Here is a 5,964-nt window from a genome sequence, read left to right as displayed (position 1 = left end):
ATCAGGTGAAAGACCTTACTGAAACCCCACTTAACGAGTGTGTGCGCCGGGCCTCGGTTCGCAAACTATGGAAAACATCTCTCAAGGCTTTAATAAGCAAGAATTCCACATGACCACGACTGCTCTGCCAAGACCAACCGATTATGATGATTTATTTTAGAATTTTTTGATAATAAAAATAATAAGAATTCAATGATTTATTATTTTCTCAATGTAGTAATACCCTTATTTTTCCTAGGGCCAATATTTTTTTTTTGTTGACGAATTTCTAAATCGATTGATAAAGCATTTGAAGTAAAGCATTATCACAGCGATAGTTAACAGATATTGATCGATGTTAGAAATTAAAAACACGAAGAACTGCCACCAAATCCACTGGAAAAAACTATTCATCGGAATCAGGCGGACATTGTAATTGATTACCAGGGTTAAAGGTTATCAGTTGCGCTTAAGTCGGTGTCCAACCAGGCTTCCCGGCTATTTCCAAGGACTCTTAACTTACCTCTGAAGTTATAAAACGCGTATGGAAACCGCGTCCAATTATGTGGCTTGAGTTCCAAAGCGGTTAATTGCGATACCACGCGTCCACAAAATTTATAATGTAGCAATAAAATACTAACCTTGCGAATTTAATCAGCTTAATTGTTTATTTTGTCACATTAAGCTGCCGTGATTATTTCGTAAATTTCATAAATGATCTAAATTAAATCATAAATTAATAATAATAAGCGGTAGGCAGCGGCTTGGCTCTGCCCCTGGCATTGCTGAAGTCCATGGGCGACGGTAACCACTCACCATCAGGTGAGCCGTATGCTCGTCTGCCTACAAGGGCAATAAAAAAAAAACTATTTATATATATAAAAATGAATTGCTGTTCGTTAGTCTCGCTAAAACTCGAAAACGACTGGACCGATTTGGCTAATTTTGGTCTAATAATTATTTGTGGAAGTTCAGAGAAGGTTTAAAGGGTAGATAAATATGAAAATGCTCGGAATTAAATAAAAATAAAAAAAAATGTTTTCCCTTTGATGTGTCTCCCGTCGGACGGATTCCTTTTGTTTGTTTTAAGTTCATTTTATACAAAAGTTTAGGTCTTTTATTTATTGATTGAGGCACTACGAAGTCTGCCGCGTCAACTAGTGTAGCAATAAAATACTAACCTGGCGAATTTAATCAGCTTAATTGTTTATGTTGTCACATTAAGCTGTCGTGATTATTTCGTAAATCATAAATGACTTAATTAAATCATTAAGTACTCATAAATAAATTGTTTGCCATTAAAAGATAAACAATTATTATAGATCATATAAAGTTACGTGGCACACACTTTTTTTGTACTAGACAGCTGCTCGAATTTTAGTCGGAGTCTTTTGCATAAAAATAACAATTTCTATCGTGGTATGTTGGCATGAAAAGGTCGTGTTTGCTTCATTATAATTCGTATCCTGAGGCTTACATACACGGCTGTGAGTTCAAAGTAATGATGTGAACTAGTAGATACTACGAGTATGTACTGCAGAATGTAAGTTGATTTTTTTCATTATTCTCTTTGGCCTGATGAGGTCACGGCCCGGCTGGTCAGGCTCATGGATATCACAATTACTTTTCGGCAAAAATAAGCAGGTGTCGTATTCAGAATAGACTAGCCATTAGAAAGAACATAGAAATGAAATAATGTAGAAAGAATGTAGAAAGAACATCATATTTCTGTAAATGAATTTAAAAAATATATATAATTTTATTTTAGCAAAAATCACATAGAAGACCCAGATATTGTTTGTACGTGCATTAAACGGCAAATTCTCGTAAATATCGTTTTTATAGAAGTTTTATAATTTTTCTACATTATTGATAGTAACAAAATTGTTGCTTACATCCCTGGTGGGGATCGAACCCACGACCTTTGGATTAGAAGTCCAACGCGCTATCCTCTGCGCCACAGGGACACACGATCAGCGACGACAACAACCCGACCGTATTCTATAGCCAATTTAATATTGGTATTTACGAAAAATATTTATTTGCACAAGTGCTAAGGAATACCGATATGCGTAATTAATCTATTTATTTCAAGAAAAAAATATGTTTCTTTGTATTTTACGTGTTCACACAAAGCTTAACTAATTGGGTCTATACTTCGTATACTTTTTTTTCTCTTACCTGTGCTGATACCCTTGAGAGGCTGGAGTTCATGGACATGGTAACGCGAATTCCATTACCTAAACACACCTTGTACCCACTTGAAGTTAGTTTAAAATTCAATCCATGGAACAGAAACCTTAACACGAGATTATCTTGATAAGCCCATTATTGACCTTCGCGAAAAGTTAAAGGCTAATGGGGGACTTTGGAACAGATTAGACCTTTCCGATAAATACCTACCTCTATTAGAAGTCTCTTGTAAGTCGTACTGCTCTATTTTAAGCTTTTTCGAGTAAAGTGCGTTGATATAGCATTAAAGCGCATAATAGTTTTGTTGCAGAAAATAAATGGTCAACCATCATCGATGCTTGATACGCGTGCAAATTTTCAAATCTATACATATAAATAAAATTGGAGTGTCTGTTTGTAATATTGAAATAACTATTTTTTACTACATGCATATGAATATATATGCAGTACATACACGAAAATAACATTTTTTACAATTTTTGTATATCTGTTTGTTCCGGCTAATCTCTAGAACGGCTTGACCGATTTTGACAGGACTTTCACTAATAGGTAGCTGATGATATAAAAAGTAACTTAGGATACTTTTTTTAGACTAGCTTCGCCCCGCAGCACGTCAGTAACCGCGGGTAACATCACGGGACTCAGCTGGTTAATAATACGTCTTGGTGTCGATGAAGGCGACATACAAAAATACCCTTACATCCAATCAAACATACATATCAAGCTAATGAAACTAGTGTTAAGAAGTTTTATTACAATATTGTAGAATAATAAACATTTTACTGCTGATAAAGAAAGTAATGTATCTGCCAAGAAAAAAAAGACGGGCTTCTCAGGAAACAGACAAATGACCAAACTGTCACTCAATGACCTCAAACTAGACTTCACTAATCCCTACAAGCATACATATGAGACGAGAAGTTTTTTAAACAGTGACTCAGCCATTTCCTACCATAGTTTAAATATAAGTACGTTGGTAATAAGCTATAAATCTATGGATCGTACTATAAAAAATGCATCCCTTCAAAACCAAAGATACACTTGAAAAAAAATTTTAGAACCACCAAACAATACCATCGGTTCAGGATGCTGATCCGAAACAAATTTACTCTCTTCTAAATCTATAAAGTTAAATTCTATTTGGGTACAATAATTTTCTAGAAAATTCCATTGTTGCTTCCATTCCGGGCTTCAAATAAAATCGAACTGGTATAAATTCAAAAGATTTATTGTAGTATTTCTGGTTTAGCGTGTAATGTACATCGTGCATAGCGTACGCATCGGTAGCTGCAAACTGATTTAACTTTTCCTGCAATAGTTTCTGTGGCCGACTCTGGACGCTTGGTGGGTTATTTTTAGTGAACGATATAGGACAGATTCCTGTTTGTTACAATCATTGTTTTGTATTAACCTACATATTTGGTCCAAAATATATTGTACTTACTGCAATAATATATTTCAATATGTTAAGCGCATGTAATTCTTTTTAATACGCTTTTAGTAGCTTCAGACGCATGTATGTAACGGAATCTTTGAACATAATTTTGACCGCCTTGAAAACGTTGGATTAACTCGAAATTTGGCATACTTATTAAGGAACGATGACAATTCAATATTAAAAAAAATTAGAAAAAATTGAAAATCAACTAAAAATGAAAAATAAATAATAGTTTAAAAAAACTAAAAAAATACGCTTTTATAGAAAATCCAACCATAAAATAGAAAATAAATTTTAATAAATTTAAATTAAAAATAGTGTAAGCCAAATGATTTTATTGTAAAAAAACTATTATTTATTTTTCATTTTTTAGTTGAATTTAAATTTTTTTCAATATATTTATTTATATTTATTTTTTTAAATATTGAATTGTCATCGGTCCTTAACAAGTATACCAAATTTCGAGTTTATCCGATATTTTGAAGGGGGTCAAAATCATGTCCAAAGATTCCGTTACAAGCACACATACGTCTGAAGCTAATAAAAGCGTATTATAAAAACACTATCGTTTTGATATCGTAACGTCTAGATATATAGTGTTGCATCTCCTTCGGAATAAGCAGACAAGCAACAAAGATTGGTACCGCAACTCCTTGCGACTTCCACAACTTAATCCTTCTAAATGACGTTGATAGATGTTCGAATCTGTTCAACGTTGTAATGAACTTTGCTCGTGCTTTCATTTGTCATCGGGTTGAGTAATTAAAACGAGATATTAATTATAATTATAAAGTGAATGCCTTATTAAGTGTACACCTCGAATGAAAAAGCCTTTGGACATCGAAACGGGGTGATCAAGTCTTTATTTTTTTTTTTTGCTCGGGCCGGTGGACGAGCTCACAGCCCACCTGGTGTTAAGTGGTTACTGGAGCCCATAGTAGCCATAGGAATCAAAAAGTTGCGGTCCTCCATCACCAAGCTGCTCTTCCGAAAGACGTATGTAGAATATAACTCACAAATTGTTCTCTTGCATTTCACTCGCCCAACTCCAAACGATTTGTGCGGATAGAGTGTTTTTTCTCGAAGTATATGATTTCAAATGCGAGAAGGTGCAGTCTCAAAGGTCGAGAATCGTCCTACACGGCTTGTCACAGCTTGTTACTACCGAGTAGCGGAGTCACGACCCTCGGCAACGACAAATGAATTATTTGGCCAACGATAACACGATATTATCGTCTCGTAGGGCAGACGGCATTTACAAATATTAAATGCAAGCTAAAACATTCACGTTTTAAACTTATAATAACGAGCCTGCAATCAAAAGTATCGAAAGGTCATAAGCGCGGTTTCCGATAAAAGCAAAACCTTTTACTCTGTCCGTGCATTAATGATTCCATTTGTATTATCTTTTTTTTAAGTTACAACAAAAGAATCCCGACGGAATTCGTTAGGTACGTCCCGTTTGGTCGGCGTCCAATCAAATTATTTGCCTTCCAATTTCTCCAACTCGAAATCAAAAGTCTTTTATTGACATTCAGTTTTACGACTTCTACGTTTTAATGGGAAATGGCTTGGAAGTTGGGGCTTTCTTAAATGAGATGGTTTTTTAGATTTATTTCCTGATTTATATTTGCCGGTAGACACTAGTATGCACAAATATGGTAAATCGTTTAAGCCTTCCTAAAACTTATGTAAAGCCCTTTTTGCGACACGTTTAGTATATGTAGCATACCCATCGAAGATTATAATTTTTTTTTATTGCTTAGATGGGTGGATGAGCTCACAGCCCACCTGGTGTTAAGTGGTTACTGGAGTCCATAGACATCTACAACGTAAAATAAGTTCTAAGGTCTCAGTATAACGCCCACCCCAAACATTCAAACCGAAGGGCATTACTGCTTCACGGCGGAAATAGGCGGGGTGTGGGTACCTACCCGCGCCGACTCACAAGAGGTCCTACCACCAGTAATTACGCAAATTATAATTTTGCGGGTTTCATTTTTATTACAGGATGTGATTGCTTGACCGTGGAAGTCAATCGTGAACATTTGTTAAGTACGTATTTCATTAGAAAAATTGGTACCCGCCTGCGGGATTCGAAATCCGGTGCATCGCTGAACACGAATACACGGGACGTCTTAGCCTTTAGGCCACGACGGCATGTGATGTTTCACGTTTACCGGATGTCCGATGAGGGCCATTTTATTCTTGTTCACGACTTTTTAGTCGTATCGTATCACGATTACCAGATCCGAAATTCAGTTTTGCTAAATGTTTCAATTCAAACGATATGGGAGATTTCTTAAATATTAATAAAATTGAACGAACAAAAAACCAAAAAATAAAAGAACACA

At 35.3% G+C, this 5,964-nt stretch overlaps 1 non-coding gene across 1 annotated transcript; it reads right to left on the bottom strand.

Moving 5' to 3' along the window:
- Positions 1-1,873: 1,873 nt before the first annotated feature.
- Positions 1,874-1,946, bottom strand: TRNAR-UCU (transfer RNA arginine (anticodon UCU)). The gene has a single exon. It is a non-coding gene; the product is annotated as a tRNA-Arg (tRNA).
- Positions 1,947-5,964: the final 4,018 nt, after the last annotated feature.

This window comes from Bombyx mori, chromosome 14, assembly GCF_030269925.1.
Source record: "Bombyx mori chromosome 14, ASM3026992v2".
NCBI lineage: Eukaryota > Metazoa > Arthropoda > Insecta > Lepidoptera > Bombycidae > Bombyx > Bombyx mori.
This window is presented reverse-complemented; position numbering and strand designations above follow the sequence as displayed.